The 18,654-nt window shown below is 39.3% G+C and overlaps 1 protein-coding gene and 1 long non-coding RNA gene across 3 annotated transcripts in view; one reads left to right on the forward strand and one right to left on the reverse strand.

Annotated features, from left to right (window-relative positions):
- The window catches only part of LOC116669280, an 85,674-nt gene extending 79,954 nt beyond the window's left edge, over positions 1 to 5,720 (forward strand). For both annotated transcript variants that reach the window (XR_004326638.1, XR_004326637.1), the window contains one exon: positions 4,648 to 5,720. This is a non-coding gene — a long non-coding RNA (uncharacterized LOC116669280). The remainder of the gene's footprint in view (positions 1 to 4,647) is intronic.
- The window catches only part of ANKFN1 (ankyrin repeat and fibronectin type III domain containing 1), a 289,687-nt gene that overhangs the window by 72,853 nt on the left and 198,180 nt on the right, over positions 1 to 18,654 (reverse strand). The gene's annotated exons all lie outside the window — the stretch shown is intronic.

Raw genomic sequence — 18,654 nt, forward strand, 5'->3', positions numbered from 1 at the left:
ATTTCCACCTGAGTGTCCCCCACTCCAACTGGGTGTCCACTAAGTGCTTCTCCTTACCAAAATATGTTTCTCTTCTGTTTTCCTAATTTTAGATCATGGCACTCCCACACATCCAGTCAACCAGCCCCAGATCTCAGAGCATCCTGGCCTCTTGTTTTCCCCTAACTCCTCACAACCAGTTGAGTACTAAACCGAGTAGGCTCTGTTTTTAAAAGTCTCCCACAGGTTTCCCTCTCTCCCTAACAGTGAAACTACTCTAGAGCAGACCTTTCTCATCATGAACGTCAGCTCTGCAATTGATTTTCTTATAGGCCTAATGATAAACTCTCTCAATTGACTTTTCTGTTCATCTCCTTTTCCTTATATACAATTGTCTTACTATGGCCTGAATTATAGTTTTAAAATGCACATCTACTTATTTAGTTCTCCTCTTAAAAATCTTTTCATAGTGTCCAGTTGATTTCAAAATAAAATGAAATCTTAACAAGGTGTTCGAGGACCTTCATAATCTAGTCCCATCCTCCCTCTGCAACTATCCTTATCTCCTGCCACTTCCTGAAGCAAAGTCCTTGTTCTGTAAATCCCTGCTACCTGATCATTCTGTGTACTTTTCTGCCTCTGTCTTTTTGCTCATCGTCCAACCTTTGCTTATCAAAGCCCTACTAATCCTTTAAGAACTAGCAAAGCCAACTCTAAATTCCTCAGGAATAATTAATTAAACACACCTGTTTCTGGTTCCCAAAGTCCTTTATTCATATAAAACAAGATTTATTACACACATATTATGCTTTATTGCATGTATCTCTTTCTTAGGTTGTGAGAAACTTGAGAATAGGAAATGTGTCAATCATTTTTTCCCCTCTAGTACGTGAATCTGTGTGCCTAGTGCATAGAAGATGCTTACTAAATATTTTACAAATCAAATATATCTGTTTTATTGTATGCGTATCCACACATACACACACACATGCACACCCACACACACATCCAGAATAGACTAGTTTTCCAACATGGAGTATTTTTCTTCCATGTGAATCTTCTCTTTCTCCAGATTCTTGACCTATGAAGCTCTCAGGCATATTGTAAAATCTAATTAGATTAATTTGATTAAGGTTATATGTTAACTCTCAAATGCAGCCTATATCTCATCATAAATACATATTTGAAAACATACATATGTATGTATTTTAATATATATGTACAGTTTTTTCCAAAATGTCTTATTCTGCTTATAAGCTCCTAGCTCTTGAAAAAGCCAAGTTTCTTAAAGTTAAATTGGAGAGGGTTTGTAATCAGAGAATAATATTGCACATTATTTTAGCTAAAGAAAAAAATTCAATCATTGAGGAATTGCACAGACAAAATGACAATCGTAGCACATATCCAAGGACATCTAGAAAGAGCAAAGAGCATAGGAAAATTCCATAAACAGAAATATCCTGGGTTGCCATTGAGACATGCATGGCTGACTGTGGTGGTGGAGATCTCAGCCTCAGGCTGGGCATCAGCATCTTCTGACTTCAGCTAAGGACTCTGGGTGATATCCGCAAAAGAAGAGCTAAGGGTTAGTGGGAACAAGACCAGATTATGTGACAAGTGATTAATGAAAAGTTGCTCAAAGATGCAATCTTTAAAATTTCTGAAGAAACTATTTTTGAATAAAAACTGTTTGTATACTATTGACATACGTTCTACAAAGCATGATTCAGGTGGAAAATAAGGACTGGCTTCTTGAAATAGAAACAGGTTTGCAAGGAGGTATGGGCTTGCCTTAGGAGTTAATAGGCAGTTTTAAGCATTTAAGTCCAAGTAGATCTTATAACACACCTGGGTTTCAAAGGGGGAGTGGGTTAGAGAAAGAGAAGATTTACACTGGAGGACAAAAATTCTCCATGTTGGAATGGCCACTCTATTTGGGGGGAACCTATAGTTTTCTCCCTCTATGTATTTCTTTGGATTGGTGGACTCTTTTGACATGAAGAAAGGAGTTTCTGGTCATTTAAGGAATGAGGGAGGGAAACAGAGTGAGCAGGAATCACTTTGAGAGTCAGTTGGGAATTCTAAGAAGGCAACTTAGCATGGTCTCTCTGGAAAGTTATGTGTAGGTAGTTTAAAGACTTAATATTAAAGCCATGAGAAAATCACTTATAAGTCTGCTCTAAATCCCTGAAGGGCTGGAGCCATGTATATGAAGTTTAAAACTATATGACTTATAATTTTAAGATAAAGATCAGGGCAACTGTTTCTACTTAGGTCTGGGAAATAGAAGCAGGGTTTAATCATGCAATGGCTCATAGCAGTTGAACATTAGAAGGAAAGGTACCAGACCAAACATAGGTGTTAGTATTTCTTAAAATTTGGCTCTGGGTCAAACCGTGATTTACTGCATTTATATCAAATAACTATGAATATTTTGAATGTGATGCTTTGTTATTTTAACAGGTATTTTCATTTTTATCTAAGCTTTAGAAATGTAGAGTCAGTTGGGCAAGAGAGTTCTAGTTGAACCATCACCATTTTCCGGATGGCAGCTATATAAACCACAGGCTGAAAGCACAGGAAGAGAAAGAGGTCCTGAAGGTCTGGCCTTGTCACCTTCGGTCTGTAATGTGAGGAGAAATGTCACAGGATCAGTGAGAGGAGTAGAAAATTCATGGCTGGAAGTGTTAGGATGCACAGAGACTTTAGTCTCAAGTGCAAGTGAATGTCAAGCCCATGATGTGGTGTGTGATGAGCACACCCTGCTTTAGCTGATGACACTGCAGGTTCAGGCCAGCGTTGTGAGAGGTGAAGACTGTGCAGACGTAAACGCATAAAGAGAGAACATTGCAGCAGTGTCTCATTTCTATTCAATTGGTTAAAAAAAATCTAAAACCTGCTGTTGTCCAAGTTCTCCCTCTAATCTCACATGCCTCAAAGCCCAGCATTGTTTTATCCTCCTCACACATCAGGAGGACAGACTGCAAAGGTACCTCTTGCCTCTTGCCCAGGCCCTACCCAGACTTCCCACCTTATCCTCACCAGTCACTTGACCTCAGACCCGTGGCTTATGCTGTTTTCCCTTTTGGTATGCTCTCCTTCCCTGAAATCTTCTCCCCTTTCATTCAGACAGGCCTGGTTCAAGGACTCTTCCTTTCTGTGATTTTCTTGGCTTTCCAAGGGAAGCTCTCTTGCCAATTTTCCCATAGAAATTTTAATATATCTCTTATGTTGTGCTTGCTTTATTGTTTTGTATTTAAGAGATCTGTCTCCTCTTTAGTCTATAAGCTCTTTGAGAGCCTGGACCACGCTGTATTAATACCAGTTTCCAAAGCATCTCTCACAGCACCTAGCACAGTATAGGTAGCTCAGTAAATGTTGGATGAATTAAATACCTGGTTCATGACTTTGAAATGCCTGAAAACTAAGGTAGATAGAAATCTGACATTGGTACACAAAGACTAAGAAAACTGTTAGAATAAACAAAATACAGTCAAAAGAGAATGGAAGTTGTTTGAGTTGCCCAGTAAGTAGTTGAAGTAGGGATTAATTCCTGGTTTACAGATTCCCAACATCCCAGACTCTTCACTTGTCCATACTGCCCTGAGGAACCCCCCAAAATGAAAGTTTATTTCCTATTCCCTATCAGCACTTTTGTGGAACCAAAATAGCATTCTTACTGGCCACACTCATTCAGGCGCCTTAGCTAGTGAATGGAATTTGGCTAGACTGCCCAGCACAGCACCGGAGCATTATGAAATCTTCCTCTGATTCCATCTAATTGTGAAGTTTTTAACCTTTCAGGCCAGCCATAGCACAAGAGGAAGAAAGGAGGAGAGAGGGACAGGCCGTGAAACCCAGAGAAAGATCAAATACAGTCACTTCTAGAGATGAGAGGATGTGTCTTACTGAAGCGTCAGTCTGCTCAACACTTGATAGGTTTTAAATTGGGAACTGACGTAAAAGCTCTGGATCTGGGAATTCTGTTTAGCTCTGGAAAAATAGGAGGTTGGAGCCGCTGCATTTTTTATTTTAAATTCCCTTGGTAGTTCTAGGAGCAGGGGCATGCATTACTTTCAAACAAGAATCTTTATTGTTTGCATAGCACACAGTCTTCTAGTTAATTAGAAAAACATTTTTTTCCCCAAATTAAATTTCCCTAGAAAAACAATGATTTAAATTAAGGGCAAATGGCTTTTTTCCCCCTCTCTTTTTTTGGACACTAGTGGAGCCCTCCTGCACCCACTACTTCTAGAAGATTTAAGGCACAGTTGGAATTGAAAAGCTGTATTTGTTTGTGGTCAGATTCTGCCGTCCACAAAATAATATGGCCCTACCTCTGTACATTGTGTACTGTCTTAGTTTTGCCTGCCATATGACAAAGCTGCATACAGATACAGACATGATGCATAAATGCTGTGTTCAGGTTTTTGCAAAGTATGTAAATACTGTTAAGTAACAAGTCAGCTCTACAATCTGATCTGTTTGCTTCTTTATTCCTCTCCTAATTGTTCACCCTATTGTGGCTCCTACTCTAAATTTATCTCTTTCTTGATCCTCTTGGCTTTCTAGATAGAAAATACTATCATTTTTGTGATTCTAACTACTACTAATTGTTCTTTCTCTTCTTCCATGTCTGGTGTGAAATGTTTATTGAATGAATACCAGTCTTCCAGAGGCCCAGCTGCTGCCAGCTAATGTCTCCAGTGAGATTCATGGAGCTGCACCTCTCATACTTTTTCAGTCATCTAACCAGGGGTGACTTTGAATAAAAATTCCTCCAGTAATCTCTGCAGTTTGGGGATGAGAAGATCTAAATGATCTGCACTAGGGGAGTTATTAGATGCATAAGTGATCCTGAAGCCCCAGATCATATAGAGATCATTTTTTTCTTGATATTTTTCCTTACTAGATTCACCTACTTGTTTTCCTAGAACATTTAAGAGTTGGGAACGTCTCACGTTTATTACAAAGTAGAGTGCAAAATCCCCTCATCATGTCACATCTAGTTGGCATGATAGGGTGGCTTTTAGAGGCAGCACAAATAGGGAGAAGAAGAGTTAGAGTTTGGCTCCATCCACACTTAGGTGGGACAAATGCAACAGATGCTGGAGGTGACCCATATGGCTCGCAAGAGCTGTTTGTTGAAATTTCAAGAATTTTGTGAGCTGGTAGTTAAACAGCCATCATCAAAAATTAAATTGTATAAACAAATAAGTTACATTAAAAAAGAGACAGTAAATACTCAGAACTCCTCACTGCCTAGTTTACTTCATTTTACTATTAATCATGCTCTTGAGAGTATTAATAATATCCATTTTTCCTGTATGGTGGAAATAACATATAATGATGTACTACTATACATCTCATCCCAATCTGTTTAGTGACATCACATTGGTAGCTTTAAATTGGCCATGGTGGGAATATATGCACCATAGAAATCAGCAAAAGCACACAAAAAATTGAGGAAATATTCTCCCTGTACTTGAAAACTATTGCTTGATTCAACAAAGAACGTCACTGATGAATGAGTGAAGTTCTAATATAAGTCTGTATTGTTTCATTTTTCTTTTACTTCCTTAAACTAAATGAAAATATCAACCAATGTTTACATGGTAACTACACTTGTCTGTAATTCTATGAAAGTAAAAGCATTTTGGGAGAATTGATAGGCTATGAAGAATTTATAAAAAAGAGTATGGTGTATTTATTATTCCTTGTAAATTGTGTGCTACACATCCTTTCTATCAGTAAAATTTTATAAAAGACTTAAGAGTGTTTGTGTGTATGCTTTGTAGCCTAGAGATCCAATTTTAAATGTTTACCATTACACCACTGGATAAATGCTAGGTGGTTGCTCAGATAGACTCTAAAGGTAGATGTATCTTGACCAGCAGGGTATAGTGTCAGAGGGGAATAGATTTCTCAGGGATAACTTAGATAACATTCATCACCAGGAAATAAGAATGAAGTACACCACTATAAATGACATAACAGAAAAGAAAAGTAAAGAAACAATCCCTTTTAAAATTGTATCAAAAAAAATAAAATACTTAGGAATAAACCTGACTCAGGAGGTGAAAGACTTATATGCTGAGAACTACAAAACACTGATTAGAAATGAAAAATTATTTAAAGAAATGGAAAGACATTCCACACTCTTGGACTGGGAGAATTAATACTGTTAAAATGGCCATACTATCCAAAGCAATCTAGAGATTTGATGCAATCCCTATCAAATTACCCAGGACATTTTTCACAGAACTAGAACAAATCATCCTAAGATTAATGGAATCACAAAAGACCCAGAATTGCCAAGGCGATACTGAAGAAAAAGAATGAAGCTGGAGGGATAACCCTCCTAGACTTAAGACAATATTGTAGAACTACAGTAATCAAAACAGTGTGGTATTGGCACAAAACCAGACATATGGCTCAGTGAAACAGAATAGAACACTCAGGAATAAACCACAGACTTATGGTCAATTAATCTTCAACAAAGTAGGCATGAATATAAATGGAGACAAGACAGTCTCTTCAGCAAGTGGTGTTGGAAAAGTTGGACAGTTGCATGTAAACCAATGAAGTTAGAACACTCCCTCACACCATACACAAAAATAAACTCAAAATGGCTTAATAACTTAAACATAAGACCACTATAAACCTCCCAGAAGAAAACATAGGCAAAACATTCTCTAACATAAATCTTATCAATGTTTTCATAGGGCAGTCTACCTAGGAAATAGAAATAAAAGCAAAAATTAACAAATGGGACCTAAACTTACAAACTATTATTCATGGCAAAGGAAACCATAAAACAAAAAGACAATACGGCATAGCCAAAAATGTTTGCAAATGATGTGACTGACAATTTCCAGAATATACAAACAGCTCATACAGCTTAATAACAACAGAAAAAACCAATCCAAAAATGGGCAGAAGACCTAAACAAGCAATTCTCCAATGAAGACATACAAATGGCCAATAGGCACATGAAAAAATGCTCAATATTGCTAATTATTGGAGAAGTGCAACTCAAAGTTACAATGAGGTATCATTTCACACCAGTCAGAATGGCCATCATTAAAAAGTCCATGAGCGATAAATGCTGGAGAGGGTGTGGATGAAAGGGAACCTTCCTACACTATTGGTGGAAATGTAGTTTTGTGCAGCCATTATGGAAAATGGTATGGAGATTCCTCAAAAAACTAAAAATAGACTTACCATATGACCCAGCAATCCCACTCTTGGGCATGTATCTGGAAGGAACTCTGATTTGAAAAGAGACATGCACCCCAATGTTCATAGCAGCACTATTTACAATAGCCAAGACATGGAAACAACCTAAGTGTTCCATCGACAGATGACTGGATAAAGAAGTTGTGGTATATTTATACAATGAAATACTACTCAGCCATAAAAAGAATAAAATAATGCCATTTGCAGTAATATGGATGGACCTGGAGATTGTCATTCTAAGTGAAGTAAACCAGAAAGAGAAAGAAAAATACCATATGATACCACTTATACCTGGAATCTTAAAAAAGAAGAAAAAAGACAGGAATGAACATATTTACAAAACAGACTCACAGAGAAAACAAACTTATGGATACCAAGAGGGGAAGGGGGTAAGAAGGGATAAATTGGGAGATAGATTTGCAGATACTAACTACTATATAAAAAATTGATAAAACAAGTTTCAATGTATAGCACAGGGAACTATATTCAATATCGTGTAGTAACCTGTAACGAAAAAATATGAAAAGGAATCTATGTATGTATATGGATGACTGAAACATCATGCTGTACACCAGAAATTGATGCAACACTGTAAACTGACTTTTCAAAAAAAAAAAATAGAATGAAGTATGTAAACCCCTTTAGGAGGCAGAAGTGGCACAGTGAGGGAATCTGGAGCAAAAGTTCATTTATGAAGTAGACACCGTCTGGGAGGGCTGGTCCAGAAACTGGCACAGCGTACATACAGCCTGTAGGCATCTGTGGACTTGACTGCAACAAGGATGGCAGAGTCAGGGGTTGACCAACAGAAACCTAAATGTTGACTCTATATATGGCAAGACATTCACATCCACTACTCCTTATGGCTTGAAAGAGCTCCATGCCTACACAGGATTATCTGGGCTTTATTATTATTATATTTTATTATTTTACATTATCATTACATTTTATTTTATGATTATCTGGGTTTTATGAATGGGCACTTTGAAGACACTGGACTAAAAATAGGAACATTGGTCATTGATTCAGACAAACTCACTTTTCCTTTTTCTTTAGAATACTGCCATATCCTTGAGTTACAAGATGTCCACAGGGATTTTCACTTGCTTTAGACTACTTTTGAAGAGAAACTGTCCAGGTGATAATTCTTGTTCATTAAACACTGCAATGGATAATACTGAACAATAGCAGAGACTCAAAAGCAAGTGACAATTAGTGATCTGAAGGTTGGGACTGCCACCCCACACTCCTGTCTGGGAATAGGCAGCATCTGACACCTGTTCCAAGGGGTAAGAGCTCTTTTCCTGTGAAGCTTCTTGGGGTGCTGAGATTTTTGTTTTGTTTCCAACAGAGTGATGCCTTTCTTGCCTGCAGGGAGAGAACTCTGACAAGCTATTTTATGTTTCTAAAGGGTACAAAGCAGGAAAGAGCAGAATCAGCTGTCTCATTTACACATGCAAGGTCCAAGATGTGTGACCAAAGCACAGCTTTCTGAATCCTATTGGGTCCTCATGGAATTAAAATAACCAGCCACAGGGGCAAAAGCAGAAAGACAGCTTTCATTCAGAGAAAGGCCTAAATTTGGCTTTTTTGGGAAGGGCATTTTTCATTTTTCTACTACACCCACATTTAAAAAAATTTATTAAGGTAACTGGTTTACAACACTATATAAGTTTCATGTGTATAACACTATTTCTACCTCTGTACACACTGCAGTGTGCTCATCACCAAAAATTTAGTTTCTGTCTGTCACCATACAGCTGAACCCGTTCATCTATTTCACTCTCCCCCCACTACCCACCTTCCTTTCAGGTAACCACTACTCTTTTCTCCATAGCTATATGTTTGTTTTTATTTGATTTGGCTTGTTCATTTATTTTGTTTAAATTTTTAAAAATATTCCACATATTTTTCTTATTTCACTTGGCATAATACCCTCAAGGTCCACCCATGTTGTTGCAAATGACAAGATTTCATCTTTCTTTATGGCTGAGTAGCATTCTATTATGTATATGTGTATGTGTGTGTGTGTGTACATCTTCTTCATTAATCCATTGGTGGACACTTAAGGTTGTTTCCATATCTTAGCTATTGTAAATCTACTACACCCATTCTTAACATCCCATTTTCCTCTTTATAACTTTAAGGAATTAAACTTCTTAAGGACAGGGTCCATGCCATATTGATTTTTGGACACCCGCCTCACTCTTGTAGAAGTATGGAGTATGGGCTCAAATTGAGTGGCTTTATGTGTGGACATTGGTAAATGGGGGACAATCCTCAAAACAGAGTTCCATTTTGCTCCCTCTGATCTATAAAATAAGGACTTCTTCACTGGGCTTTTAACCTAATTTCTGAGCCTTGTTTTGCACTAGTCTCTGTATTTGCTCTGTGCTCCAGGAAAAGAAAACTAACACTTAATGAAAACAGACTTGGGTGAGTTGTACTCCATTACATATATATGCTACATCTTCTTTATCCATTCATCTATTGATGTGCACTTAGGACGCTTCCATATCTTGGCAATTATAAATAATGTTGCTGTTAACGGCAGAGTGTATGCATCTTTCTGAATTACTGTTTTTGTTTTTCTTGGGTATAGGCCCAGGAATGGGATTGCTGGGCTATATGGTGGTCCTGTTCTTAGGTTTTTGAGAATCCTCCATATTGTTTTCCATAGTGGCTGCACCAATTTACATTCCCACCAATAGTGTACAAGGGTTCCCTTTTCTCCACATCCTTGCCAACATTTGTTATTTGTATTCTTTTTGATGATGGCCATTCTGACAGGGGTGAGATGGTGTCTCATTGCGGTTTTGATTTTCGTTTCCCTGATATTGGTGACGTTGAGCAACTTTTCATGTCCCTGTTCACCATCTGCATTTCCTCTTTTGGAAAAATGTCTGTTTAGTTCTTCTGCTCATACTTTAAATGGGTTGGTTGCTTGGTTGTTTTCTTTTTAACTGAAGTTTAATTTGATTTAAAATGTTGTATTAGTTTCTTGTGTACAGGATGGATGGACTTGGAGGGCATTACTCTAAGTGAAATATGTCAGAGAGAGAAATACCAACACTGTAGGATATCACTTACATGTAGGATCTAAAAAAATACAACAAACTAGTGAGTATGACAGAAAAGAAACAGACAGATGTAGAGAAGAAACTAGTGGTTACCAGTGGGGAGAGGAACGGGGGAGGGTCAAGATGGAGGTGGAGGATTAAGGAGTACAAACCATCAGGTATAACATAAGCTATAAAGATGCATTGTACAACATGGGGAATATAGCCAATATTTTGTAATTACTATAAATGGGGTATAAACTCAAAAATTTGTGAATCACTGTATTGTATTCTTGTAACATATAATGTTGTACATCAACTATACTTCAATTTAAAAAATGTGATATTGTAAAATAAATACGTAAATTAATAAATGGTAAAAAAAAGAAAATAGACCAGCTACTTTCACAGATGATTTTGTCATTTTTTCCCTCACTATATTCCTTCAAGACAGGCTAAGTCATTCATCAATAATTCTACCATTTTAACAAGTGGCAGAACTGGAAACTAAAGCCAGGTCTGTATGAACTCAGAACTCGCCTAAAACTTCTTACTGAACAGTCTGGGATAAAAGCCTCCATCCGCATCCTGGCCTGCAAGGCCCTGGGTGGCCTGGGCCTTCTCCATTTTCTCTTCAGTTTCATCACACCTGCAGGCTCTCTTTCTCTCTCTGATATTTGGGTCCTCAAACATGTCAGGCTTCTTCTTTTCCACACGTACTGTTCATCTATCTCCTTCCTGACTTTCATTAATTATCCCTTCCTTTTCCCTCAGCAGTCAGTGTAAAGGTCACTGCTGCACATAAGCGTTCCCTGATCCCAAGATACAATTGAAGTCCCTGTTGTGTCTCTCAGAGCCCTCTGTAGGGCAGTAATAATCCACTAGTGCGGTTCTCTCTCTGATCTTACAGGCTCAGTGAGGGCAGTGACTGTGTATCTCTATATTCCCTAGCAGCTGGCATATGCCATGGCATAGAGTAGGCCAATGCATGTTTATTGAACTGATGTTACATTATTGACCACCATGCAAGCTCTCAGGAAACAAGCTGTCTTTCCAGTCTGATGCCTCTCCTGTCTCCTCTTGTAACAAACCTACTCAAGTGAAATGCTCACACTCCTTCAACTCCATGTCATTCGCTCTGATTTCCCAGAGTAATTTTATCGGTCACTCTTTCTGGCATTAATCCTCTCTATTTTATATTATAAAGTTTCATGCAATGTTTTTTTTTTAATTTTAGCTCTACCTGTACAACATATTTCACATCTGTCTCCTTTTAATTTTTTTAAACTCCATTATCATCACCCTGACCCAAGCTACCATCGTTTCACACTGGAACTCCTAGGGCAGTTTCAGAGCTGAACTAGCCTGTGTGCCTCTGTTCATATCACCCCCTAATCCCAATCCACTGAAGCCATAACAGTCTCTTCCAAGCATAAATCATATCACAATACAAGGTTTTCACTGGAACCTTATAAGTGAACTTGGAATAAAATCCAAACACCTTAACACAGCTACAACAGGGGTTGGCAAACTAAGACCTGTGGGCCAGATCCAGCCTACCACCTGTCTTTGTACAGCCTATGAAGTGAGGATGGTTTCTACATTGAAAATATATATATATTGTACTTGTGAAAATTCTATGAAATTCGTATTTTAGTGGCCAAAAGTGAGATTTTATTGGAACACAACCCCACTCATTCTTTTACGTATTGTCTCAGTGGCAGATCTGGACAGTGGAAACAGAGACCATATGGCCCACAAAGCCTGAAATATTTACTATCTGATCCTTTATAGAAAGAGTTTGTAGACCCGGAGTCTACGAGGAGTCATGATCTGGCGCCTGCCTTCTTCTTTAGAATCTCCTGTCACGCCGTTCTACCCACTTTCCTTCATCTGCACTTTTTTCCTCTCTAACTTACTAAGTTATTTCTACACAGCTCATCTGCATCTCCCTCCACGACATATCCTCCTTTATTTTTAGTACTTATCATTATCTGAAATTGTCTTGTTTAAATTTACTTGTTTGTTCATGAAATATGAGCTTCATGAGCTTGTCTGTTTTTTCCCCTACTGTATCCCCAGGGCTTGGAAGAGGATCTGCACATTGTAGGCATTCCAAAAAATTGTGTTAAATGAGCATTTTTATCTTCCCTGTAATTTTCTTCAGGGAAGACACTGTGTCTGACTCATTTTTTGCATCCCCCACAGTGGCCAACATTGTGTGTTGTATGGAGTAATAACAGTTCCAAAAATAGCTGTTAACTGAATAAAATGCAAGTCACTTACTTCCTCTTCCTCCTGAGTCAAAGTGACAAAACACTTGTCAGCTGGACCCCAAGAAACAATGAAATGTATAGCATCTTTTTCACCTTATCTACACTGCATTGTTTGAGAGCACATTTTAAGGAGGGCCATGAATTCCAGCAAATTCCTCTGAAAACAGTAGCTATGGGTACCTCAAGTGCCCCAATAAAGGGTATTTCTAATGATGCTGAGTTGGGCCAGGTGTTTTCTGATAGTGGGCGAGAATCACTGGCAAAGGGTGTAGGTTGGCAGTTTTCCCTAAGAAAATTTCTCCAATCATTTAAAAAAAGTTACAGATTATCTTACAAAATATGGCATAACTATTCACAATAGCCAAGGCAGGGAAACAACCCAAATGTCCATAGACTGGATAAAGAAGATGTGGTATATATATATATATATATATATATATATATATATATATATATATATATAAAATGGAATACTACTCAGCTATAAAAAAGAATAAAATAATGCCATTTTGCAGCAACATGGATGGACCAGGAGATTGTTGTTCTAAGTGAAGTAACTCAGAAAGAGAAAGAAAAATACCATATGATGTCATTCATACATGGAATCTAAAAAAAAAAGGACACAAATGAACTTAAAAAACAGAAACAGACTCACAGACATAGAGAACAAACTTATGGTTACCAGGGGGTAAAGGGGTTGGGAAGGGATACACTGGGATATCAAAATTTGCACCTCTTGGGGAGTGATGGAAATGTTAGCTATCTGGATTGTGGTGGTGGTTTCATGGGTGTGCACTTCTATCAAAATTAATCAAATTGTACATCTGAAATATGTGTAGTTTACTGTATAGGAATCATACCATAATAAAGGTGTTGAAATATGGCATGTATCAAATGTTACAAAAACAGGTTAAAAATCCTGAATTAAACAAAACAGCTAATGTTTTATAGGGAGCTATTGCTTGGTGATCTTTGGAGGATACTGGGAAGACATCTATTAATATTTACTGGGGCACTGTGCTTTACCTCTAAATATTTTACTTAATCCTCATAACAATCCTGTCACAGTATCTCTCATTTTACCAATGAGAAGACAGACTGGGAACTTTTAAATAACTAGCTTAAGGCCAAACAGCTTATCAATGCAGAGTCTGGATTTGAACCATTGTCTCTTTTGTCTGCCCCCCCAACCCCTAAAGAGGAGAAAGTGATAAACGGACTAACAACCCCGTTGAGGTCTTTTAAGCTACAGACAGCTCCAACTGTGAAGAGTTTGCAGAAAGTATTTGCAATATTTGACTTCTACCGAGTGAACCTAAGGGGCTCCTGGTTGGCACCTCTACCTTCTTTCCCCAAGGGCCCGAGTTGTCACCAATACTGTGATTTCCTTGTTGTGGTTTCAAGAGGGAGAGAGGATGAGGGCAGTGACCACTGGGTGGAACAGGGGACTATACTGATGCTGGGGGGGTGGGCAGAGTCTCATGAAGGTGTTCTGTATTTTCGTGTCAGCTACACGTGGCAGTAGTGGCCAAGGTAAGAACTGATTTAGAAAATAAACAGCAAAGTAAACAGTCACAGAAAACTCATATAAATTGCTGGCACATATTTTGAGCCTGGGTCATGTTATGTAACCTCACTGGTGCCAAATCTTTCTCCCTCCCTCCCCTCCAGCAGCCCACTCTGGCCCTCCCCAGTCCTGAAGAAGGCCCATGTCTTTTTTCACTTGTTTCTTTCTCCTCTGGCTAGAGACACTTAAGCTGAGGTAAGAGAGAGGCTAAGACGACCTGGGGACAAACCAACTCCAAAGCAGGAGTGGTTCCCTAGGATCCAGAGGGATTTGCGGGAGAACATAAACAAACAAACAAACAAACAAGGAAGGGAAAGGAAGGGAGGGAAGGAGGAAAGAAAAGAAGCAAAGTAAAGAAAGAGAAAGAAAGGAAAGAAAAGAAAGAATGAAGGGAGAGAGAGAAAGAGGGAAGGAAGGAAGAAAGAAAAGAAAGAATCAGACCACCTCAGGAGCACCAGCCACAGCCCCCTTCCCTTTGTGTCTCATCCTGGGGGAGTGTGCTGTTTGGACATTTCCCTTCCCTATTTGTTTTCACGTTCTACTGTAAATTACTCAACAAGGTGCTTTTATTGATCCTGAAAAATCTAGTCTTTAGATTTTCCCATCAAGACAAGACTAAGCCTTCCAGAGCTGCTCAGGGAGACAAAGAGCCCCGTCCTCCTCTCCCGGACTCAGCTTCTGTTTCTGTGCGGGGGATGACCAGACTAGCTGATGTTGAGGGCACGAACGTCAATATGCATGTATGGCGGTTCTTTACGTGGGGTCCAGGAATCCCAGATGGGCTTTGGGGTATCAAAGAAAGCCTTTCATATTGTAAACAACAGACATGTATTCTTCCCCTCAGACCCCTCTGAAAGGTTACACATCACAACACTGCGGACAATGTACATCCTAGCTGGGGCTATCTGAAGGGTCTAATTACTCTTCTTGGGTAGTGTTGTATTATCTCTATTTTGTTTGTTGCCTTTGGTTTCTACATTTCTACTTACACGTGATGTCTCTAAAATTTCAGCACTCACAAAACATATCTGAATCAGCAGCTTGGACCTAAAATGTATGTTGGGTATTTTCCAGCTCATCTGTTTAACTGGCAGATTCACCCATGCCTTTAATCTTGGTCCACTGGATCAAGTGGCACTTAGTAGGGTCCCACTGAAGATGTCTTAAATGAATGATTGCAATAACTTCTTTACTAGAGAAGACTCTGTCACATTCACAGTTAAAAATAAAGAACAAGACTGCTATTTTGCAAACATGCAAAAGAGGTCACCCACTTTCGGAGAGGACGAAGCTCTGCAGATTTTGAAAAGTCTTTTATCTATTCTGCAGTAGCAGGGTGGGGCAGGAAAGTCGTGGGCAACACTTAAATCTCAACAGTAAGGTACTTGGCCCACACACAGCGAGAAAAAGAATTATGGGGACTTACTGGAGGGATACGTACATAATCAGGTTTCAATAAATCCACAGAGTTGAGTTTATTGAATTTTGTATCTATTGGTCCAACACCAAGATAATTGCTGGCATATATGGGATAGGAGATCAAATCCAACTTTCAATCTAGTGCTGTTTGGCTGATTGATTTTTCAGACGTACAGTGGTGCCCTGTTAGGCACCAGATGATGTAAAGTGCTGGGGATGCAAATATGAACAATGCCTGATCCTAGCCATCGAGACAATTACAGTCCAATGGGGGAGACAGACAAGTCAATATAAGGTTATAATGCGGTGTGGTAAGTGCTGTGATGGAGGCAGGCTGAGTGAGGCAGCCCTCAGCAGTCTGGGGAGAGGGTGGTTAGGGATAACTTTCTAGACAAGCTGGCTTTGGGCAGACTCCTGACAGATGTGTAGGTCTGCCAAGGGAAGAGAGTGGTTAAAGGCATGTCAGGCAGAAGCTGCTGGGTATGCAAAGGCACGGACGCACGGTGTGGTCAGGGAATGGCAGGGCACTTACGGGAGAAGAGGTGAGGTGGGATGATGTGAGTGTGGCTTTAATCAGAGATGAGACTCGACGGGGAGGCAGGAGCTTATCAGGCTAACAAGTGTCAACATTATTTTGAAGGCATTTTGGAGCTATTGAAATATCAGGCCATTATAGGATCACATTTGTATTTTAGAAAGATCACTCTTACAGCTTGTGGGAAAAGAACTGGAGAGAGGCAAGGCTGTAGTCATGGAGAACGGAAGGATACCAGTGCTGTGATCCAGGTAAGATGGGTACCGTCCCAGGGCTGGCATGACCTTCGCCTTTTGTGCGGAGGAGGAAACTGCCTGACTTCCTGTTAGCCACCCCGAGATAACTTTTTTCTAATCACTGGGGTATTTGGGAGCCAAATTTTTATGTAAACCCAAATAGTTGGCATTTCATAGGAAATGCTTCAACTGCTTTTTTTTTTTTTTTTTTTTTTAAACTGAGAGCTATTAGCAACACTATATACTTAAAAATTTCCAAATCAAATTTCGTGGTCATATCAAAAACCATGCTGTCTCTCCAGGAGTATGTAACTAACTGGTCTCAGCTTTACTCAAAGTTCAATTGCAAACAGTAATGAAAACACTGACATCTCATTGCTCATTTAATATTTATGTAGCTGTCGCCATCTCAGTTTTACACATGCAAAACCTCAGAGCTGGTTGAATTTGAGGTGAGCTGAAATCCCCTTTGACAGTAGATTTTGGGGGGGATGCTTTCATCCTTAAATAGCTTTCAAAACAACACTCAGATAGTGGCAAGAGATCAAAGAAACGCTCTGTTACCACGGGGGCTGCCGAATCTGTTATTTCCCCTGCAAAAATTCTCCCTTTGCGGAGAATAAAGCAGATCAGCCTTGTTAGGGACTGGAGTGAATACTCCTCTGCGCAAAAGCAGACACAAGCCTAGTGAGATGTACGTGTGTCCTGAGGATCCTCTGCAAAGAGCTGGCGCTGCATTTAGATGACAGGTTTTTTCTGGCGCTACTCAAATTGTACTATGTTTGTTCATTCCCTCATTTATTTGCCATCCATTCTTCCATCCACCCAGCTATCTGTTTGTTCCATCTAGACGTCAGGAGAGGGTGGAAGGGCACGCCACGCAGAGAGAGCGTGTGCAAGGGCAGGAAGGCATGGGATTACATGACGAGCCCAAGGTGGGGGAGCTGCCCCATGGTTTCAGCTTTAGATGCAAGACAACAAGAGGTGGGAGATGCAACTGAAAGGGGCCAGGCTGTGAAAAGACTGCATGTTAAGGAATAGGGACCCATGTAGTCATCATCACTTACAGCTGGTTATGTTTAAAGGGAATCCAATTAAAAAGCAAAATCAGTCTCTTAAATTTGTTTCTTTTTCAGAGACCCAGAGAGGGAGGGCCACTGGGCTACGCCCATGCACTGATGGCGGGGCTGGCCAACTGTCTGGAGATTCTGACCTGAGGTCTCGGTTCCCAGGATCCACCCCAGTTAGAAATGCAGGAATCTGAGGGCCGAGGTGTGAACCTCTGATGCCAAAAGAAGTAGCAAGTGTCTAAAAGTCCTCAGCCTGTTACTCTAATCCCAAGGAGATCGGAGTTGAACAAGCTCCTTTTGTTGAGAATTCTCAACTGCAAACTCAAGAAATCTCACCTCAGTTCTACAAATTGCTCAGATTACGGGCTGGGCACATTGACCCCTGAAGTTCCCAGCCTAGGCTTCAGGCCTCTCTCTCTGGTTGCCGGTGATTTTGACTTGGGAAGTAATATGCTACAGCGGAGATAATACTGAGTTGGGAGCAGGAATCTAGGATTTTTATCTTGGCTCTGCCAAATAGTTCTGTGACCTTGAGCAAGTCCCTTCACCTCTCTGGGTCTCAGTTTCCTTAGTTTTAGAGGAATAGGTTGGGCCAGATAATCTCTGCTTTCCTTGGTTGTTAAATTCCAGGATCTCGGGGTTTTCTTTTTTTTTATTTATGCTACATATTTTATATGGCTTTTAGTATTTTACTATTTTTTTCTTGCTTTTTGGATCTCACCATGTCACCATTTTAAGTAAAACTCTTTTCTAAAATATATTTTGTTTTGTTTTGTTTGGAGGGGGGTAGATAATTAGGTTTACTTACTTATTTATTTTTATTTAATGAAAGTACTGGGGATCGAACGCATGACCGCATGCATGCTAAGCATGTGCTCTACCATTGAGCTATATTCTCCCCCCGATTTTATACAGTTTTATATTTATACCTTTTAATTTTATCCTTTTTATCACTTTTTTACTCTTGATGTTTTAAAATAAAGGGTCATTTCTTAAGACCATTAAAAAAAAAATCCCAATTCTTTGTTAACTTTTACTGGGTTTTGATTTTCCAGAATTAGATCAGACAATATGAGCTGAAGATCTATAAGTCTAAATCTTTATCCTCTTACCTTGAAGAACATCAAACCAACACAAACACATCCTTTAGCTTTATTAATTCCTTACCAAACAGCAAAGAATTTACCGCCACAGTGTCAAATAGATGTCAACTGTTTAAACAGTTGAAAGAATAAAATTATCTGAAAAGAAATGTAGGTGTCATATAAAAGGAT

This window comes from Camelus ferus, chromosome 16 (assembly GCF_009834535.1).
Source record: "Camelus ferus isolate YT-003-E chromosome 16, BCGSAC_Cfer_1.0, whole genome shotgun sequence".
Taxonomy (NCBI): Eukaryota; Metazoa; Chordata; class Mammalia; order Artiodactyla; family Camelidae; genus Camelus; species Camelus ferus.